The 22,714-nt window shown below is 40.8% G+C and overlaps 1 long non-coding RNA gene across 2 annotated transcripts in view; it reads right to left on the bottom strand.

The window, feature by feature from the left end:
* LOC132377833 (uncharacterized) overlaps positions 1-20,778 on the bottom strand; it is a 93,101-nt gene extending 72,323 nt beyond the window's left edge. For both annotated transcript variants that reach the window (XR_009506788.1, XR_009506787.1), the window contains exons 1-2: positions 20,696-20,778; positions 18,828-18,905 (exon numbers count right to left, since the gene is read on the bottom strand). This is a non-coding gene — a long non-coding RNA (uncharacterized LOC132377833). The remainder of the gene's footprint in view (positions 1-18,827; positions 18,906-20,695) is intronic.
* Between the last annotated feature and the right edge of the window lie 1,936 nt (positions 20,779-22,714).

Here is a 22,714-nt window from a genome sequence, read left to right as displayed (position 1 = left end):
TCTGGTTTAACTACAAACATAAATTTGATGCACAATTGAAAATATGTTAACCTGGAGTAGAGCCAAATCACATCTATTTCCTTGTCTCTTGATGCTAGCAGGAAATTCAATCCTGACTTTCTGTTGGGATTTTCAGTTCACAAAGGTAGCATTGCTAGGGCGTGAAACTTCCTCAGATTATTTCAGCAGCTGTATAATGCCTAGTGTTCGTTTCCGGCATAACTTTTAACTCCTTGTCTGAGATATGATCGATCTTGTATACATCCTGAAGAAAACAGCTCTAACATTTCTGAAGCGATGCAATTTGAAAGGGGTAAAATTGTATGGCGTTCTTTGCACTCGTAGCCTGGTATTGTTCACCATTAAGCAATCCCTCTTACATCCACAGTGAGATTTTGATGCTCTAAACTGACATAACGCGGGAATTTGCCTACAACTAGCACTGACTTGTTGGGTGATAGTCCCTTTAGAACAGAGATAAGGATGAATTTCTTTAGCTGAAGGTGGTGAATCTGTGGAATTCAGAATCAGAATCAGGTTTAATATCACTGACATGTGTCATGGACTTTGTTGTTTTGTGGCAGCAGTTAATTACAATATACAATCATTATAAACTATACAATAAGAAATATGTATAAAAATTAAATTAAGTAAATAGTACAAAAGAGAGCAAAAAATAGTGAGGTAGTGTTCATGGTTTCACGGACTGTTCAGAAATCTGACAGCGGCTGGGCAAAAACTGTTCCTGAGTGTGAACTGTGTGTCTTAAGGCTCCTGTACCTCCTCCTTGATGGTAGCAGGGAGAAGAGGGCATGTTCTGGGTGAGGGGAATCCTTAATGATGGATGCCACCTTTTGAAGGTGTCCTTGATGCTGGGGAGGCTAGTGCCCGTGAAGAATCTGGCTGAGTTTGCAGCTTTTTCCAACCCTGAGCAGTGGCCTCTCCAAGAATGCTCTCCACAAATGCTCTTCATTGCCATAGTTGGCTGTGGAGGCCGAGTCATTAGGTACGGTTACCTAGGATGCTGATAGGTTCTTGATTAATAAGGGCATCAAAGGTTACAGGGAGAAGGCAGGAGGATGGGGTTGAGGGGGATAAGAAATCAGCCAACATGAAATGGTGCAGCAGACTCAATGGGGCAAGTAGCCTAATTCTGCTCCTCTGCCTTATGACCTAGACAGAGATATCACAGACAGCTAAGAGGATCATATGGAAAGGCATAGAAGGATTTTCAGTCGGGACTTTATCCAGCAAGCGTTTATAAAGATTCCTATAGCTGCATGCATGTTTATGGGGTACAATGTCCACACATGCTAGAGTTCACCATAATATTTTTAGTTGAGATCCATAATCTCTTCTGCCCTGAACTATAGACCTGTGAGGGGACCGTTAACCTCAGGATCTACTAGGAAGCATTCTATTTCCCTCACCCTCCCACTCAACAACTCTCCCAGTGCTGCAACATCCATACCAGTGGTTGAGTGGTGTGTATTTCACTTTTAGGCCAGTCCTCTGGGGTAGCAGCTGGAAGACAAGGTGCTGGCAGCTATGAGATCTTGAAAAAGATAGGCATCAATACCCTTTGGCATTACACAGGGAAGCCTGAGTGCTGGACACTAACAAGTGGAGATTGCAATCGTTATTCACATTATATGTCGATGACCTGGATGACAGGATTGGTGGCTTTGTGTTCAGGTTTGCGGATGGTATGAAGAGAGGTGGAGGGGTAGATAGTGTTGAGGGGAGCAGGGAGTCTGCAGAAGGACTGAGATGGATTAAAAGAATAGATATAGAAGTGACAGATGGAATATTGCGTCGGGAAGTCTTTCACTTTGGTAGAAGAAATAAAGGCATACACTGCTTTCTAAATGGAGAGAAAATTCAAAAACCAGAGATGCAAGGTGACTTGGGAGTCCTCATGTATGATTCCCTAAAGGTTCACTTGCAGGTTGAGTTGCTGGTAAGGAAGGAATATGCAATGTCAGCATTCATTTTGAGAGGACTAGAATATAAGAGCAATGATGTTATGCTGATGCTTTATAAAACACTGGTCAGACTGCACTTAGAGTACTGTGAGCATCTTATCTGAGAAAAGATGTAGTAGCATTGGAGAAGGTCCAGTGGAGGCTCACAGACATGATCCCGGAAGTGAAATGGTTGATGCATGAGAAGAGTTTGATGACTCTGGGCCTGTACTCACTAGAGTTTATGGGGAGTGTGGGTGTGGATCTCATCGAAACCTATTGAATGTTGAAAGGCCTAGATAGAGTGGAAGTCAAGAGGATGTTATCTATCATTGGGAAGCCTAGGACCAGAAGGCACAGCATCAGAATAGAGGGATGTCCATTTAGAACAAAGACAAGGAATAATTTCTTTTAGCCAGAGAGTGATGAATCTATTGCCACAGATGGGAAAGCAGAAGCTGATAGGTTGCTGAATAGTCAGGGCATCAAAGATTATGGGGAGAGGCAGGAGAATGGGAGTGAAATGGATAATGAATCAGCCATGATGGAATGGTGGAGCAGACTCAATGGGTCGAATGGCCTAATTCTGCTTCTATGTCTTATGGTCTATGGTCTTATTATCTATCTTTTGGATACGCGCTGTGTGAGCACAGCCCTATTACCATAGTCTATAGCTTGCCTGTGACTCAGAGTGTGCGATATGAATGGCTGTCATGACAACTGGCAAAATTCAGGTAAATAGTTTGGACAGACTCCAAAATGCAGAATTTTACCCATCGGTTCATTATTGTATGTGTAGGCCTCCATTAAGATCGATAGACCATGGATTTGTGCCTTGGAAAATTTCCAGGGCGCAAGCCTATGCAAGGTTTTTTTTAAATGGAAGACCGGCAGTTGCCCAAGCTGCAAGTCTCCTCGATGTTGTCCAAGGGAAGGGCATTAGGACCCATACAGCCTGGCACTGGTGTCATCGCACAGCAATGTGTGGTTAAGCGCCTTGCTCAAGGACACACATGCAGCCTCAGCCAAGGCTCGAACTAGACCGACACCTTAACCACTTGGCCACGTGCCAACACAATCGATTCGTAACACAGATTTGAAAGGTGTATGCTGTTTTCATACTTTTGGCCCTACTTACTACACAAACGCATATATTTTTTAAGTACGTTTTGGTTATGCTCAAAATTTTCAGCAAATGAAATACCTCTCATTTTCTTCTGGTGCTAACATTGCTGTTAGTATGTTTCCAGTATAGAATGGGAGAGCATTTTATTTTAATCTTGCCTGCTATATTCTTACTTAGAGTCAGCATGTGTAGCTTTGCTGTCAAGTCAGAGCATTTCTGTGAACACTGAATAGCCTCAGAGCCTCACTAGGTTTGTTAATTGACCTCAATAGTTCTTGACACGTGCATTTTTTTCATATTTTGGCACATCCAATAGTAGATGTTTAAATCTGTAATCCTGAACGTGCACAAAAAATGCATCAGACAGTTTCAGTGACAGACTGAGATTTTACTGAAATAAATTCCAACCTCCAGAAGTCAAAGGTCTAAACAAAAGAATGTAAAGCTTGACAGGAGAAAATGGTTTTCAAAAGGCTTTAAGAATTGTTTAGATGCTTGAGGTTCTATAGTTGTTCTATTGCCACTAGTTTGTTAAAAATAATTTGGTGGTATTAAGCATGATGTTTTTATATTGGCAATAAGTTGGGAAAATGCTCCATTAATAGTTTTAAAGCAAGAGCTGGTTTTATGCTATATTAGTGATCCAGAGATCTGGGTTAATGACCCAAAAACACAAGTTCAAATGAAGAATTAAATGTCAGTTAAATTATTCCATAATAAAAGACTTACAATAGTCATGACGACCATGAGACTTACTAGACTGTTAAAAGAAAAATTCAAGGTTGCTGGATACCTTTAAATTTGTTTCCCCAGTCTGGCCCACATGTGACTCCAGACATGCAGAACTCACTGTTGACAGCTTCTGAAATGGTCAAACAAGCCGTTTATTTGTACCAGACACAACATAAAGCAATGAGATGTGCAAACCTGAATGCACCAACTGGCACGAGCACAGCCAGATCTGACAAATGGACACGAGCTCAGTCAGTCCTGCAAAACCCACTGCACACCTCTGGGTGTAGGATCGAACTGTGAAGCATGTCAAACTGAATAATGAAGAAGTCAACTGATGCAGTCGTATGCTGAGAATGATATCAAAGATAGGGAAGAAGCAGACTGATTGCCATCTACTGTGTTCACTGAAATGCTGAATCCTTCTCACAATTTGGGAAGGGAGAGAGGAGAGCAAATATGGCAAGATTGACCTCTATTGGATTCTACGTCTGTCACTTAAGGCTGGCTTGATAATACTACTTGGATAAGTCCTGGAGGGTGTAACTGGGTTTGTGAGGGTTAGCAAGAAAGCCAGCACAAGGAAAGCCTACTGAATCATCTCTGTTAATTTAGCTGGAGCAGATAGATCACAGTAGTGTCCTCATTGTGACTAAATCCTGTTATTGATATGAAGGCTTTCCTCCATTGTGTTTTCAAAGCCATATGATCATTAGGCCACAGAAAAGTGCCATTGGGGCCGTGCTAGCTCTCTGTGGATCAATCTATTTCCTCACACTGTGCACACTTCCTGTGAATTTATTTCTCTCAAGTGTCTATTCAATTCCCTTTTGAACTCATTGATTACGTCCACTTCAACGATGCTTAAAAGATAAAGATCTTCCTCTCATATCTCCTGCCCTAATTCCCTATACCTCTGCAACTTGCCAATACAAACAGCATTTCTTTGCCTATCCTGTCTGAATCTGTTAACAATTTCCCTAAACCTCCTTATTTCAAAGGAGAACAACCCCACCTTAATCTTACACTTAAAATCTCCCTTCCCAGCAATAATTTTCATGAATTTCCTTCATATTCCTTCAAGGCACAGAATATAGAAATTGGGGCATTTTATTGCAAACCTGCAAAGCACTGATTAAACCCCACTTGGAGTTTTGTGTGTGGTTCTGTTTGCCACATTATAGGAAGGATTATGCTGGAGAGAGTGCAGAGAGGATTCTCCAAGATGTGCCTTCATTTGAGAATGTTTGTCATGGGAAGAGATTGGATGTGCTATGCTTATTTTCCTTGGAGTGAGAGAGGCTGAGGGGTGACCTGAAAGATGTGTATTACATTTCAAGAGGCTTTAGTTGGGGAAACTGTACATTTTTTCCTGTGGTAAGAAATATCAAAAACAAGAGGACATAGAGTTAAAGTGAGGACAAAGAGTTTTAATGGGATCTGAGGGTAAGATTTTACATAGGGATTAGAACATGCTGCTAGAGGGAGCGATGGATATGAAACAACCATTACTATCAGGAGGCACTTAAACACTTAAATAGGCAGGGCATAAAATGATATCAACCTAATGCAAACATAAGGGATTAGGGGAGATGGGCAAATAAGTCAACAAGGACATGGTGGACTGAACTGATGTACAACCACGACTCTCTGACTTCCAAATGATTTGTAAAATATCGCGACTATTTTATCATAGAAATCTACAACACATTATAGGCCCTTCAGCCCACAATGTCGTGCTGACCAGGTACCTTACACCAGAAGCTGCCTAGAATTACCCTACTGCATATTTTACTATTTTACTAAGATTCATCTACCTATCCAAGAGTCTCTTAAAAGGCCCTATTGTATCCGCCTCTATTACCTTTGCTGGCAGTTCATTCCATGCACCCACCACTCTCTGTGTAAAAAACTTAGCTCTGATACCCCTTTGTACCTACTTCTAAGCACCTTAAAACTATGCCCCATCATGTTAGCTATTTTAGCCTTGGAAAAAGCCTCTGGCTATCCACATGATCAATGCCTTTCATCATCTTATACACCTCTATCAGGTCACCTCTCATCCTCCATTGTTCCAAGGAGAAAAGGCCAAGTTCACTCAATCTCTTCTCATAAGGCATTCTCCCCAATCCAGGCAGCATCTGTGGTGACCAGAGTTGAACACAGTACTCCAAGTGGAGTCTAACCAAGCTCTTTGATAGCTTTAACATTATATCATGGCTCTTGAACTCAATCACACAGTTGATGAAGGCCATCACACTATTTGCCTTCTTATCAACACTGCGCAGAAGCTTTGAGTGTCCTATGGATACAGACCCCAAGATCTCGCTGATCCTCAGCACTGCCAAGAGTTTTACCATTAATATTATATTCTGTCTTCAAATTTGATGAACCAAAATGAACCACTTCACACTTATCTTATCAATGTCCCCCTGTAACCTCTGACAATGCTCCACACTATCCACAACACCCCCAACTTTTGTGACATCAGCAAACTTACTAACCCACCATTCTACTTCCTCATCCAGGTCATTTATAAAAATCACAAGGAGATTATAATTGTAGTCAAACCAGAGCTTTATAAAGGTGCAGAAAAATATTCTTTCTCTTTCCTCAGTACCTTTATTTATGTAGCCCAAGATCCTACATGCTGACTGTTCTTGCCGCATATCCTTACATCTTCAAAGATTTATGCATGAGAAAGCCCATTTCCCTTTGTTTCTGTATGCTCTTTAGAGCAGTACCATTAAGTCTATATTCCCTCTTGCAATTCTCTCTGTGAAAGTGCATCATCTGTCATTCCTCTGAATTTAATTCTATTTGCAATGTATCTACTAATACCGCTCCATCACAGTTGAGGTTGATTGGTATCACTCTTACTGCTTACCATACCTCACCAACAAATTTTGAAATTTTCCATCCAAGTCCTTTACAGATATCATGAGGTTGTGGCCCTGGTGCTCATCCTTGAGAAGTATTATTGTCTATCATGTTCCATACTGCAAAACAACCATTTACCACAACTCCCCGTTATTTGCCCTGAAGCAAAGTATTTTCTATGCTGATGTCATGAGCCTCACTTTTATTAGCCTGGATTTTATATTGCATTTGATCAAATGCTTTATTAAAATCTATACAGACAACATCCATTGCATTCCTATAATTGAGTTTCTCTGTTATTTGATCAAAATCAATGAGCTTAGACAAGTTTTCCGCCTTTCACAGACCTATGCTGCAAAATGCTGAAAGTTCTCAGAATGCTGTTTATTTTTACCTCAACCTTTACTTTAAAGAAATTACCCAACACCTGGAGTTAGGAGAAATGTCCTTACACCCAATTTTGAACAGGTTTGTTATATTTGACTCTTTCTGATCCTTGGGCACTTTCTCCATTTCTATGGAAAAGTGAAAGATTAAGATAATATCTATTATCTCCAAAACTTCTTTTGTTAGCAACAGAGATTGCAGGCCATCCACACCGGGAGACTTACCCACACCAACAATAAATGTATTTACTTTTTTTCCCTTTTCTCTGTTGTGAGCAATTTTCATCCATAAATAGTCAATATTCTACTCATCATTTTAAGCTACAGTTGTATTATTACTTATTTGTACGTTCACACAATGGTCACTTCATTAAGTACCCACTGTATCTAATAAAGTGACCACTCAATGCTTGTTTGTGGTCTTCTGCTGCTGTTGCACATCCACTTCAAGGTTCGATGTGTTGTGCGTTCACAGTTGCATTTCTGCACACTGATGTTGTACATGTGGTTATTTGAGTTACTGTCACCTTCCTGTCAGCTTGAACCAGATTGGACATTCTTCTCTGACCTCACTTGTTAACAAGGCATTTTTGCTCATAGAACTGTTGCTCATTGGATGGTCTTTAGTTTTTTGCGCCATCTCTGTAAACGCTAGAGACTTGAGTGTGAAGACCCTGGAGATCAGCAGTGCCTGAGATACCCAAACCACCCTGTCTGACGTCAACCAGCACAGTCACTCAACTCACATTTCTTCCCCATCTGATGTTTGGTCTGAGCAATGACTGAACTTCTTCATGGGTCCTGGAGAAGGGTCTCAGTGCATAACGTTGACTGTTTACTCTTTTCCATAGATGCTGCCTGGCCTGCTGAGATCCTTCAGCATTTGTGCGTATTGCTTTGGATTTCCAGCATCTGCAGATTCTCTCGTGAACTGAACCTCATGACCATGTTCGCATGCTTTTACACATGATTGGCTGATTAGATATTTGCATTAATGAGCATTAAAGTGACCACTGAGTCTATGTCTCACAAACTTTATTTAGCTTATCACATACCCTGAATTTGCTTTGCATAAATCATTACCCTTCCTTGCATCCACCTACTGTATTTAATATGATATTATTTTATAACTCCACTATTCAACATTTGCTCCTTTTTATGCACTTTATTCTTCACCTGGACAATAAACTGGACAGGACTGAAAATACAGAGGCTCTGTCCTTTCTTGTACAGAGCTTTTTATACTTCCTGAGGAGGCTCTGGATATTCAGAGCTGTTCTATGCTGCACATGTTCTGTAACTCAGTGCTGGCCAGCATTCTATTCTATGCTGTAGTCAGCTGGGACAGCAGGGGTGAGAACTGCTGACGCCAAGAAGATTAATAAGCTCGTCAGCAAGGCCGGTTCTGTTCTGGGGGTGGAACTGGACTCCCCGGTGGTTTTGTCTAAGAGAAGGATACTGCAGAAGCTAAAGAGCATTATGAACAATCCCTCTCAACCCCTCCATGACATAAACAGAGCACCTTTAGTAACAGACTGATTCCTTCGACTGAGGTGCACCACTGAACGCCACAGGAGATCCTCTCTCCCTGTGGATATAAGACTCTGCAACTCCTCCTCCTTAAGTATAAAAGTATATGGTTTCATTGCACATCTGTATTTTGCATTATTACTTTTTAATGCATATCTTGTATTTTTTTGTACTTCAATGCTTAAATTTTGTATTTTAAAGTATATATTTCTGACTGAACAACCCAGGCAACAATAATCTCCTTCAGGATAAATAAAGTATTATCTTATCTTTATCAATACACTGGTATTCATTCCACCCACCCTAGCCAATTTGGTTGGAACCTTCCGTAATCTAGTGAGCATCCTTGCAAGGACAGCGATTCCATTGCTATTGACATGCAACTCTTCTCTTTACCACAGGTGAACCCTGTTCAGTACTGACCCATATAACTCAAAAATCTGAAGCCTTCCCTCATGAACCATGTCTTAAACTACCATATTGATCTTCCCGTCTTTCTGTTTCTTCTCTTGGTGTGTAAAACTGGCAGTGGTTCAGTGAATACTGCCTTTAATGTTCTACTTTTTAACATTACCCAACCTCTGCTCAGTCTGTCAACACAAACTCAACTGCTTGTCATCTCTTGGTACTTACTGTGCATCACAACTTCTGACTCACTCCCCTTTCCCCCACAAGTTACTTCTGCACCTGTGCATCTTTTCCTTTACCTCTGGCACCAAAGAGACGATACACCTAATACAGTCTCACTGACAGTTACAGAAATGCCTCCTCACCCTCCCCCCCCCCAAATATAGAAAACCCTAAAACAGCTATATTTTCTTGCTTTGCCTTTTGTGTACAGTGAGGAGAGGTAAGATCCAAGATACACTGGAGACACAATAGACTGCAAATACCGGAAATCTGGAGCAGCACACAAGGGAGGTGGAAGATCTCAATGGTCAGGCAGCATCTGCGGAAGGAAATGGGCTGTCAACATAATGGCTGGAATGAAGGAAGGAAACTAGCCGGTATTAAAATGTGGGGGCAAAGAATGGAGCAAGTGCTGGTAAGCGATAGGTGGATCCAGGTAAGGGTGGTGATAGGGAGATGAGGGAGGGAGGTGTGGGAATGATGGAAGAAGTTGGGAGGTGATAGGTAGGTGTGCTAAACAGCTGAAGAATATGAACTCTGATAGGGGAGGCCAATGGATTGAAGACCTTTAGGGAAGAAGGTCAGGAGGGGAACTGGTCAGAGGAGTATCTGGGTGATGGGGAAATGGAGAGGGCAAGGAAAGGGAAATAGATAGGGTGATGAGGGGCAGTGGCATAAGGGTTAAAAAAAAGGGGGAAGTGACAGACAGGGTGTTTTCCAAAAGTGAGAGGTAATCAATGTTCATTGGATTAGAGACCACCAAGAGAGAATACGAGATACTGTTTCTCTAATCTGCATCTCGCCTCAACTTGGCAATGGAGGAGTCACTGTGGCAGTGGCAAGTGGAATAAAATGGTGAACCAGATGAGAGATCTTGGCTGGTGCGGTAGAAGGTGCTCAAAAAAGCAATCTGCTACTTTGATGATTGCATCGGTGCTCATCAATTACACCGTCTTCAAATTCACTTGGCCGATCTCTGACCCCTTCTACAAATGCACTACCTCCCACAGAGACCTCAGTTACACTTGTCACTTACAATGGCACTATTTCCTTTTCTCAGTTTCTCTGTCTCTGCTGCATCTATTCTCACAATGAGACTTTCCATTACAGGACATCCAAGACTGAAACAAAGAAACATAGAAAACCTACAGCACAATATAGGCCCTTTGGTCCACAAAGCTGTACTGAACATGTCCTTATCTTAGAAATTACCTAGGGTTACCCATAGCCCTCTATTTTTCTAAGCTCCATGTACCTATCCAGGAGTCTCTTAAAAGACCCTATTGAATCTGTCTCCACCACAGTTGCCAGCAGCCCATTCTATGCACTCACCACGCTCTGCGTAAAAAACTTACCCCTGACATCTCCTCTGTACCTGCTTCCAAGCACCTTAAAATTGTGCCCTCTCATGCTAGCCATTTCAGCCCTGGATAAAAGCCTCTGACTAGCCACATGACCAATGCCTCTCAAGATCTCCTCGTTTATTGAAAAGAGGGTTTGCCCGCACTACTGGAGATGAAACTGTCATCCATATCTCTTGTACTTCCCATATATCAGCCTTCATCCAATTCCGCGCACACCCCCAACCCTAAGAGGGATAGAGTCCACCCCTACCACCCCATGAGCTTACACATTCAACCTTTCAATTCATCCTGTTGCCAAAAACTGCAAATTTAAACAGGAGCTCAATGTCCACAAATCTTCCAGTTCTAGCAGAATTACTGAATAGCCTTCAATAGAACTGGATGTGTTAACAGAGGCCTGCAATGTAATGCAAAGGCTGTTCAAAAGTTCACAAGGTCCTACAAGAGTTATCTCAACAGACATGACCTTTCTGTGTTTATTCCAATGTCATCTAGCTTGAATGTAACAACAGCGGCTGAAAGTTTAGTCGTGAAGTATTACAAGCTCTGAAGACAATCTAGACAGGTTAAAGTCCATTGAGACTCGTGAGCAAATAACTGAAATTCAGAGCAAAATAATGACCATAGAACATTTCAGCACAGTACAGGCCCTTCAGCCTATGATGTTGTGCAGACCTTTTAAACTTCTGATGGAAGAACCCGGTGAGTCAGGTAGCAACTGTGAAGGCAAAGGAATGCCTGACAGTTCAGGTGTGACTCTGCATTAAGACCGAGAGTGTACCGAGAGTGTAGATGGAAGAGAGGCTGAATGGGTACAAGGTTGGAGGATACAAGGCATGCTGCAGATGCTGGAAATCTTGAGCAATACACACACACACACACACACACACACACACACACACACACACACACACACACACACACACACACACACACACACACACACACACACACCTGGAGGAACTCAGCAAAAGAGCCAGACATCATCTATGGAGGGTAATAAACAGTCAGATTGAGACCCTTTCTTGACCTGTTGAGTTCTTTGCGAAGTTTGTTGGGGGTGGTTGGAGAGTTGATGACAAGAGGGGGAATACTTCCTTAGTTAGCAATCCTTGTCTTGGCTCATCTCCTTGCAGGAAGATCCAGTATTAGATAACCTTTCAGGAATACACACAAAATGCTGTACGAACTCAGCAGGCCAGGTAGCGTCTATGACTCCATAGATTCGCCTTGGCCTGCTGATTTCCTGCAGCATTTTGCGTGTATTGCTTCGATTTCCAGCACCCTCAGCTTTTCTCTTGTTTGTGATTTACCTTTTAGCAAAGTTTCCCGCTTCCCTCAATGGACTGCTTTCAAATGTAATCTGCAATGGTGCATACACCATACCCCATCCCTATCTATGTGGAGAGAGTGCCATTTTGCACTCTCATTTCAAGTCACTGTCCTAGGCAACAAGATGGAAGACATCAATCTCTTATTTCCGTTGTTAGCTCATCGGAGCTTCAGCCTGTGACTCTGGTCTGGAAATATCTCTGAAGAAACCTTACCTTCCCCAACCATGAACTGTTTGGATCGGGTAAGTGCAATTGGAAGCGCCCCAAAAACATGACTAAAACTGATCTATCTTTTTAATTATTATGACAGTTTGTCTCCAATGACACCTCAAAGTTCACCTTTCCCTTGACTTGGATTGTCCCTTTGCATAGGTGCACAGCAGCATTTTGCATTGCCTTGGGGAAAGATGGTGAAATATATATCCTGACCCTGGGCATGGTATCAATATATGGTACATGCTTAATGTTGCTTTCTCAATCATTTAGGGTTTGTCTAACTGCATTGTCCTTATCATTTTCCTTATCAAAGACATTAAATGTTACTAGTGCCACTACTCAATGTCCAATTATACTACGTGTCAGACACTTCAGTGGAACCTCCATATCTCTCTATCTCTGAGACATCCAGGAAGTCTTGTCTTTGCCCCGGGCTTCCTCAGGCTTGTGCACCCCAGGGCAACACGCCCTGGCTTTTGACACTGGGCAATCTTGAATAGGTCTTCTGAAGCCAGTTAGTTTCCATCAAATCTCGGAGGAAAGACAAAGTACTAGAGGAACTTAGCAGGCTGGGCAGATTCTGTGCAGGCAGAAACAGAATGAACATCTAACTCCCTGCAAAGGTGTCTGTACCCACATGATTCGTAGTCCTCAGGAATTTGGCAATCACCTGACAAATGGTTTCCTGCCAAACCATGTGACAATTTTGGCTGCACTGTAGAATCTTAACCTGTAGGACTTTGCTTTATAGTTTATACATTTTCTCATTACTATTGACTATTCTGCTTTCTAACTTTAGAGTTCAGTCCGACATATTGAACACTTTCAGTTGAATTCTTTCATTTAAAATCTGCACATCAAGGAGCCCCACAACGCCCGATCTAATATTATCAGGAAATAGTCTCCTTTTGTCACATCTTTCATCTGACCAGGTTTTTGCCTGTTGTTTCCTTGAATCTTCAATTGCATTTGCCAAGCCTTTAATTGTGGAACACTAGGTTAAAATATAACTTCAAAGGGTTTTACTCTGTGGAGACAATGGAATCACTAGTGTCTCGTATGACTCCAGTCTAAAAACCAGTTTTCAGTTTTCAAAGCTGCATTGCTTTGTTTGCTGTACTCTCTTCATCTTTAACAACCTTTTCACATGTATAAGGGGCAAATAGCTGAGATTTTCAACATACCCACTGCGTCATCTAAGATCGTCACTACTCCATCAGGAAAGCCCCATTCATTTGAATAATAACCTGCTACTCCCATAGATATGTCAGCTGGTGGTGTAGTGGTCTCAGCACTAGACTTTGAAGTGAATGGTCAAGGGTTCAAATCCAGCTGGCTCCTAGCATGGTTTCTATCCGTCCTGGGTTGAGCACCGAGCTAGCGACTTGGCCTTGTAAAAAACAGACAAAATGCTAATGATATGGCAAGATTATCGCCTGGTGTGAAACAAGGCGTGGAGAGGAGTAATGACTCCCACAAACAGTTACATGCCAGTATAACATATGCAGCTCCCTACTTGCTGCTGTCTACTCAGGCAAATGGCCGAGGTGGAGAGACCTATCAAATATACATTTTTAAGGAGAGTTAACTGCGAGTGGCAGCAGGTTCTGCAGAAATGCATCATAAATCATCCCACATGTTCACTCATTTCTTAAAGGTACATTTGTTTACACTACAGCTGGTTATCGATTGGTAGATTTTATCTTCACTCATGTATCATTAATTTATGCGTGTTTCAGTGCTGTTAATAACATTTTTCTTGGTAGACAATTAAACCAATAAGGTTCCTCCATTTTATTTCAGACTTGAAAAGTTTAATTTCTCACATCAACATTTTAAAAAAGATGACATTTTAAATGTTTGCAGACTTTGCCATTCTAAATCTCAAGTTAATCTTTCCCAGCTTTGACACTCCTGCAGACAAGTGATAGATCTGACTCACTCTTGTGTTATTGGGTGAAAGTGGAATGAAAGTTGGAACATGCATGCAGTGGCCACTTTATTAGACACACAGCTACCCTTGTTATTGAGGCAAATATCTAATCAGCCAATCACAAGGAAGCAGGTCAATGCACGAAAGTGCATGGTCAAGAGGTTCGATGATTGTTGTTCAGACCAATCATCAGATTGATGAAGAAATGTGATCTAAGTGATTTTGACTGTGGAACGATTGTTGGTGCCAGATGGAGTGATTTGATTATTTCAGAAACTGATCTCCGGGGATTTTCACACACAGCAATCTCTAGAGTTCACAGAAAATGGTGTGAAAAACAAATAAAAGACATCCAGTGAGGGGCAGTTCTGTGGGCAAAAAGGCCTTTTTTTAATAAGAGAGGTGTTACGCCTGTGCTCCCCCCCCCCTCCTTTTTGAGAATCGCAAGATCGCTATTAAGTCAGGTCAGATGACCCAGGAAATGAGAGAAAGACATGCAGAATCCACAAGGAGTTTGGAATGTGTCCTGGCCTCTGAGAGGCGGAACCATTGATAACGGCTATTGTCTCTTGGAGATGGAGTTGTGTATTGAGCGCTGCGCTATTCATCGATGCCCTCAAGGAATCAGGCAATGTGGGCTGGTTGGGGGATGGCATCCTCCCCAACCTGATTGACATCTGAGACCCCATGAATGGGGATAAAAGAGGGTCTGTGGGAACAGCCCCTCAGATGCACCAGAAGAAACGCTAGAAATCCTGTAACAGCGTAATAGTGAAAGCCGGTGGAAAGCCACGTGCGTCCTTTTCCATTTGCCTTGGAATTGGTGGGTCTTGCCACAGGAGAACGGCTTTAGCTAACAACAAAGGAGAAATCAGCCCCAACGACTCTCGAAGGATCGACATCATAAAAGGAATGGGCAAGTTAAACCTTCGTCTTTCTCTCCAACCAAAAGCTGCAGCTTGAATGAACTTGAGTGACTTCTATATTTCCATCGGGCAATACATTATCCCCTAGACAATGATAGAGCTATTTCTTATTGATTATTATTATTATACCCGCGTTTTTAGATTTAGTATTGACGACGTATATTATCTGTATGTTTGCATTGATATTATTTTTGTGTATTTTTATCAATAAATACTGTTAAAAATAGTACCATCAGACTTCAACGGACCTCCCTATCTTTGCTGGTAAGTGAGCCAGTTATGGGGTACGTAACAGAGGACAGAGGAGAATGTCCAGACTGATTCAAGCTGATAGGTAGGTAGCAGTAATTCTCATAATCATGTGGTACACAGTGGTGCACAGAAGAGCATCTCTGAACACATAGGACATCAAACCTGGAACTGGATGGGCTACAGCAACAGAAAACCATGAACATACATTCAGAGGTCACTTTATTAGTACCAAATTAAGTGGCTACTGAGTATAATTTAGAAACTTACAAGCTTTCTTTAGATTCTAACTTCAGTAAATACGAGGGGTGATTGATAAGTTCATGGTCTAAAGTAGAAGAAGTCAATTTTAGAAAACCTAACACATTTATTTTTCAACATAGTCCCCTCCTACATGTACACACTTAGTCCAGCAGTCGTGGAGCATACAGATCTTTTCTTTGTAGAAGTGGTCCACACCAGGGGTGATTGATAAGTTTGTGGCCTAAGGTAGAACGAGATAAGTTATTAACTTCGAACTTCCTGCATTATCACTCAAAGAGTTGAATTGCATGTGCAAGTAACGAGAGCGTCTTGGACCTCCAGGTGGTCCACAGGGGTGATTGATAAGTTTGTGGCCTAAGGTAGAACGAGATGAGTTATACAGCTCTCATTACATGCGTGTGCAGTTCAACTCTTTAAGTGAAAACGCAGAAAGTTTGAATAACATCTCCTTCTAACTTAGGCTACGGACTTATCAATCATCCCATGCTGTGGACCACTTCTGGAGTTCCAAGACACCGACTTCTACAAAGAAGGGATCCGTATGCTCCACAACTGCTGGACTCAGTGTGTAAATGTTTTCTAAAATTGACTCCTTCTACCTTAGGCCACAAACTTATCAATCACCCCTTGTACTGAGTGAAAGGAGTTCATGAGTGCAGAGTCAGAAATTGGTGTTACAGCAGAAAAGATAAGGAACTTAAAAGGCATTGTACAAAGTTAATATAGTAGAGATGCTGACTGTGGAAACTAAAGAAAAGCTATTGAAATTATTTATTGTACCATCAAAGTGTTTTCTACAGCTAGCCAACTGCTGTTGGCTAAGGTGACTAATTTTCAGAACACAACCAGAACCCTTTTCCTGTTTCAAGAAATCAGCTAAATTTAGAGAAAACTGATGCCATGTGCCTAAAATCAAGTATTACTTACAGATGTTTTAGTATTTTTCTTGGAGACATTAGGAATACAAGTAATCAAACTGGTTGTTTTCTCAGGACATTTGACATAACTGAGTGTCCTCTTCGCTCTGGTTAAGCTGCAGGTTTTGTTTGCAGTTTGAATTGACCTTTTCTGGGCTGAGAACAGATCACTTGATAATTTTAAAATTTGCTGGCGATGTTTAGCATTTGACTGAGATCTTATAATAGCTGCATAATTGAACACATACATACTGAGGGCAGAATAGTCTATACATGCTTTCCATTAGCCAAATCCGATTTTACAAATAGGATTTCAAATTTCTGTCATAATATGGATATTGACTTTCATCTTTTGCATTTAATTCAACCTGCTACCACAGAAAACAAGGGGCTTAATAATGGATAGATCTTATTTTGTATTGGTTTTACAATGTGATTTGATTATCTATCAATCTAAAATTGTTTCTGCTCCCCTTCACTTCCACTGTTAATATGCAGACCAAATTTAGTGCATTTGCTTTTCAAAGTCTTCCTTTTTAAACTGCTTTTCCTTTAGTTTTCTTGGTTCAGAAAGTTTCATGGTCGAGTCCTTTTACAAAGTATATTCTTATCAGGGTGTACTTGGACTTGACTCAGTGCTCGGTGACTTTGAAAGACTGCCATGTCTCAATGATTAATGTGGTAGCACTGATTTGTTTTGTGTTTGTGTCAGTCTGGGAAATAAAAGGCACTTTTCAGATTGGAACATTCAGATATCTCTGATTGGTCATGTTTGCTTTTTCATTATAGTTTCTATTTACAGTTAGACAAGGTAAAAACACACATTTTCCTCATTGGCCGAGGAGAATATTTCGTGGTAGGAATACAATTCCAGAAGCATGTTTATCAAGTCATATTTTTTCTTGTTGACATAGGAACAGCCAAAGCAGGCTGAGAGAGTCAGATGTAACACAGCTAGATATTTTGAAATGATCGGTGATCCATGGATACATTGTGCATGCTAACATTGACAATTTTCAGAGCGAACCATGTATGAAATATTCACAAAAAAGTCAATAATCTCAGAATATTAGAGCCATGCTGTAATTCATCTGTCAGGTATTTGGAAGAGCATTTCTTTCAGATGAAGGACAGGTGCACAAAGATGTTTCGAAACGAGGGGATAGGAAACCACGAGACAGTAAAGAAATGTTACATTGCTCTGGGAATGTGAAAGCAAAGCAGTAGATGGGCATAGAATATCCTCAAGTATTAATAAAGTTGCAGCTGACCAATTCTTGGAGCCGGCATGTATACCGAATGCCAAGTAGCAAAATCCTGATGTGTGGTCGACAAGCTGGAAAAACCTATTTGAATATTTGTAGTAATATGTTTCCTGCCCTTCAAAGCACTGGTGATTACAAATTGGACAGGGAGAGTCAAGATTACTTTACAGCTTGGTGAATGAGACGATTTACTGGTGCATGTGGAGTTTTTTTTCTGATATTAATAGTAGTAATGTTAGATAAGGGAATAAATACTCTAGTACATCCTTGCAAAAGGTCTTGAATAAGGGAATTTTTCAAATTTGATATTTAGCCTGAATGAAGATGACTTTTTATATTTGCTGGACTTGATCATGTTGAATCTGATCCATGCTATTTCAGCATTAGCATTTAACTTCTACAGTAACAAGACTCATAACTTCCTCCTTATTTCACTACCTTGAATATTTGGTGAAGTGAAGTTTGCTATGAATAGCAACTTGGCTCCAGGCAGTACAAACTTAGGCCCCACGCACAGACAGACCTGAATCCTGTCAAAGGCCATTTCTGCTTTTATATGTCAGAATCAGAATCAGAATCAGGTTTATTATCACTGGCATGTGTCATGAAATTTGTTAACTTAGCAGCAGCAGTTCAGTGCAATAGAAGAACAAGTAAAAAATAATAAATAAATAAGCAAGTCAATTGAATAGAATATTGAATAGATATATATTGAACAGATTAAAAGTAGTGCAAAAATAGAAATATATTTAAAAAGTGAGGTAGAGTTCACGGGTTCAATATCCATTTAGGAATCGGATGGCAGAGGGGAATTCAGCTGTTCCTGAATCACTGAGTGTGTGCCTTCAGGCTTCTGTACCTCCTACCTGATGGTAACAGTGAGAAAAGGGCATACCCTGGGTGCTGGAGGTCCTTAATAATGACGCTGCCTTTCTGAGACACCACTCCCTAAAGATATCCTGGGTAATTTGTGGACTAGTACCCAAGATGGAGCCGACTAAATTTACAACCCTCTGCAGCAGCACCCCCTCATACCAGACAGTGATGAAGCTTGTCAGAATGCTGTCCATGGTACATCTATAGAAGATTTTGAGCGTATTTGTTGACATACCAAATCTCTTCAAACTCCTAATGAAGTATAGTCGCTGTCTTGCCTTCTTTATAACTACATCGATATGATGACCAACAACTGAAAAACATATAATTCATTAAAAATAAAACAATGAACTTTCTTCAAACCATATATCAAACATGCACATTGGTTTAAACATTAATATTAATTGAAACAAAGAAAAAATGTCTTAACGTCTCTTCCAATTTTAGAGGAAGTCAGGGTGAGTTAGGTGCAATCAGTTGTGGCAGTTTAAAACTGAGGCGACAGGTATGAGATGTTTTCACCCCAACACCCCACACCCCCGTTCAGTGCATTAGGAGATGTGCCTGAAGCATACATGGTGTAGGGTTCTGCTTGTGATCTTCAAACTTAAAGAACTGGAACACAATGACCTACTCACTGCAGAAAGGTGAGGGTTCTCTAAGAAACTTAAACAAGAGAACATCCACAAATGCTGGCAATCCAAGCAACAAACCCAAAATGCTGCAGGACTCAGCAGGCCAGGCAGCAACTATGGAAAAGAGTACAGATGGCGTTTCGGGCTGAGACCCTTCAGCAGGACTGGAGGAAAAAAGATGAGGAGTCAGAGTAAGAAGGGGAGGAGGGGAGGAAGAAGCACGAGGTGATGGGTGAAACTGGGAGCGGGGGAGGGGTGAAGTAAAGAGCTTGTCTGGTGAAAGAGAGACAAGGCTGGAGAAGGGGAATTGATGCTCATGCCATCAGGTTGGAGGCTACCCAGACAGAATATAAGCTGTTGCTCCTCCAACCTGAGGGGGGCTTCATCGCGACAGTAGAGGATGACATGGACTGACATGTTGGAATGGGAATGGGATGTTGAATTAAAATGTACGGCTACTGGGAGATCCCACTGATTGGACTATAGGTGCTTGGTCAAGCAGTCTCCTGATCTACGTCAGATCTCACCAATATTCAGGAGGCCACACCGGGAGCACCGGATACAGTAGATGACACCAACAGACTCTTAGGTGAAGTGTTGCTTCACTTGGAAGGACTATTTGGGGCACTGAATTGTAGTGAGGGAGGAGGTATAGGGGCAGGTGTAGCACTTGTTACACTTGCTAGGGTAAGTGCCAGGAGGGAGATGAGTGGGAAGAGATGAATAGGCAAGGGAGTCGCGTAGGGAGTCGAACAGAAAGTTGGGCGGGAGGTGGGATGGGTGAGATGTACTTAGTGGATCCTGTTGGAGATGGCGGAAGTTACGGAGAATTATGTGCTGGACGTGGAGGCTGGTGGGGTGGTAGGTGAGGACAAGAGGAATCCTATCCCTGGTGGGGTGGCAGGAGGATGGGGTAAAGGTAGTCATTCATGAAATGGAGAGATGACTGATCTATTCGGCAAACCAATTGCTAAGAGAATAATTTTTTTTTGCTTGTTCATAGCATATTTTTGACACTTTGCCTTATATGGGATATACACCTCCGCATATTTTGACATGTATATTGGATTTGTAGGAAGTTATAATTTGTCAGAAGTGCTCTGCGTGATCACTGGCCCTATAATTTCAACACACAATTACAATTTGAGTGATTAACAGTTTGCTTTAAATAACGTGAAAAAATCTCATTATCATTTATTACAATTAAATGATGTCCAATAACTGCACAGCATTAAGACAGCTACATTAATTCAATTAAGTAAAGAATTATTGTTTATGAGTATCTAATGCAATTCAAATGAATGTAAGACAGACAGAAAGAAACTCTGATCATGGTACCCATCGTGACTATTCAGCCAAGATTACACATTCAGCTAGAATTGTTACTTAAATCTGAAGTGAAGATGGCTGAGGAGTCAAGCCATGCCGTAAAGATAACATGAGAGAAAACAGAGTTTTATGATTTTACCTTGCTGGCAGTATTACTGTTGCTGTCAGATGGAGCCAGATTCTATTTAGCATTGTGAATAACATGTGCAAGCAGCTTGTTAGACTTGAACAAGCAATTGGACTTTACATGGGAAATTACTGCTGGCAAACCATTAACAGCCTAAGAATGTTCAAAAAAGCATTTGCAGTACTCAAAACCAGGAATGGTAGATGGATTATTGACTTATATCTTATATGTTAACTCCATACAGAGAATAGAATAAAAAGAGAAATAAATATTGACCAAGGGAGAAATAAAGGAGATAAAGTATTGTAAATATTAGTTTTCAGTGCTAGAGAGGTTGTTTAATAGTCCTCTTCTCATTGTTACTGCCAGGTAGGAGGTACAGAAGCCTGAAGGCACACACTCAGCGATTCAGTAACAGCTTCTTCCCCTCTGCCATTCGATTTCTAAATGGACATTGAACCCGACCTCAATACTTTTTAATTTATTTCTGTTTTTTATACTGGTTATTTTAATTTAACTCTTTCATATACTTATATATACTTGTAATTCAGTTTTTTTCTTTATTTATCATGTATTGCATTGTACTGCTGCTGCAAAGTTCACAAATTTCATGACATGTGCCAGTGATATTAAACCTGATTCTGATTCTGAAAAAGAATCAGTATGCTATGTCCGTTGTTAAAGATCAATTAGACTGAAATTAGAATCAAGCTATGGTATAAATGCTTGTGTTAAGCTGATGCATGTCTTTGATGTAGATGCAGCAACTTCTTGCAATTTATTTGAATGGGGAGCCAGATGGTGAGGTGTACTTTCCCAAAAGCATTTGGAAGAAAGCCATCTTTCAGAATGCAGCTTCCACCTTTCTGACTTTAATTGCAGAGGGGAATTATTTTCAAATCTTCACGGAAATAATGGTAAGTGTTGTTGGTATTGCACTTACTTCCACTGTGAAATCCATCCCCTGTCGGGGTGAACAGAGTGAACTTCAATGATTTTATTAGAATAGGCAAATGATTTTGCCTGTTGATATTCAATTTAGTCAAAGGGTGCATCAAAACAAAATTATCTATATTTTTGGGGACTGTAATTTGGAAAATTGCATCTCTGTGTTTTCACCTTTAGACAATCGCATAGTTTCAGTCTGTTTTATAACCCTGAGGCAAATATTTACTGCTAAATAACAGCTGGAAATTGCAATAGAAGCACAAATTACTGGGTTCTGATGATCTTGTATACATAAGTAAACAGTATCAGATGCTTTCACAAATGGTTCATTCTAACTACAAATTCTAGACGTGATTCCTCTCAAAGACCACATATACTTAAAACAAACATCATGGCTGTAACTGCAAAGTAATTTCATCATAATCCTTCAGTTTATTATAGTTATTATAATACCAGTTGAAAATAGGGGTGTCTATATTTATCAGTTCACAATTTCAAAAATATTACAATAATTCAACTTGGTTTTATTATATATACACACAAATAGCTTGTGGAGTTGAGAAGTTCTTCTCAAACGAGCAATAAACCCAATGAATTATTGTAGGGTTGACTCCTTAGAAGAAAAACATGCTGGTGCTAGAAGTATCTAATTAAACTGAAATAGCATCAACATATAACTTCCTTGCCACAATTTATATGGAAATTAATGGCGCACGCACTGGAAGGGAGATAGTCTTGACTTTACATTGAGATATTGGGTTGTTTCTTTGGTGTGAAATCGTGTTTCTGTTCCTGTCTATATCTCACATTTCTCAGCAGGTTTTTCCACCTGGCATCCCAAAAGAACACCGAGGAGCTCAGGGTTGCGTGAGCCAATCGGTCTTTTTTACTTACTGGGTTCTCTGATCAAAGTTAGGATATGGTTCCCATGGGAAGGAAAAATGGTGGTTAGTGTCTGGCTCCTGGTTCCTGCCCAGAGTTGTATGTGTGGATATGGATGTGGACTAACTGCAGAATCATGGCTGGGTAATAGTTTTGTCTGAAGTTAAGTAACTAGCTCTAGTCACAGGATAGCTTGGCAAA

Source organism: Hypanus sabinus, chromosome 19 (genome assembly GCF_030144855.1).
Source record: "Hypanus sabinus isolate sHypSab1 chromosome 19, sHypSab1.hap1, whole genome shotgun sequence".
In the NCBI taxonomy this organism is placed as follows: domain Eukaryota; kingdom Metazoa; phylum Chordata; class Chondrichthyes; order Myliobatiformes; family Dasyatidae; genus Hypanus; species Hypanus sabinus.
Note: the sequence above shows the minus strand (reverse complement) of the source record. Positions and strands in the feature narration are given on the sequence as shown.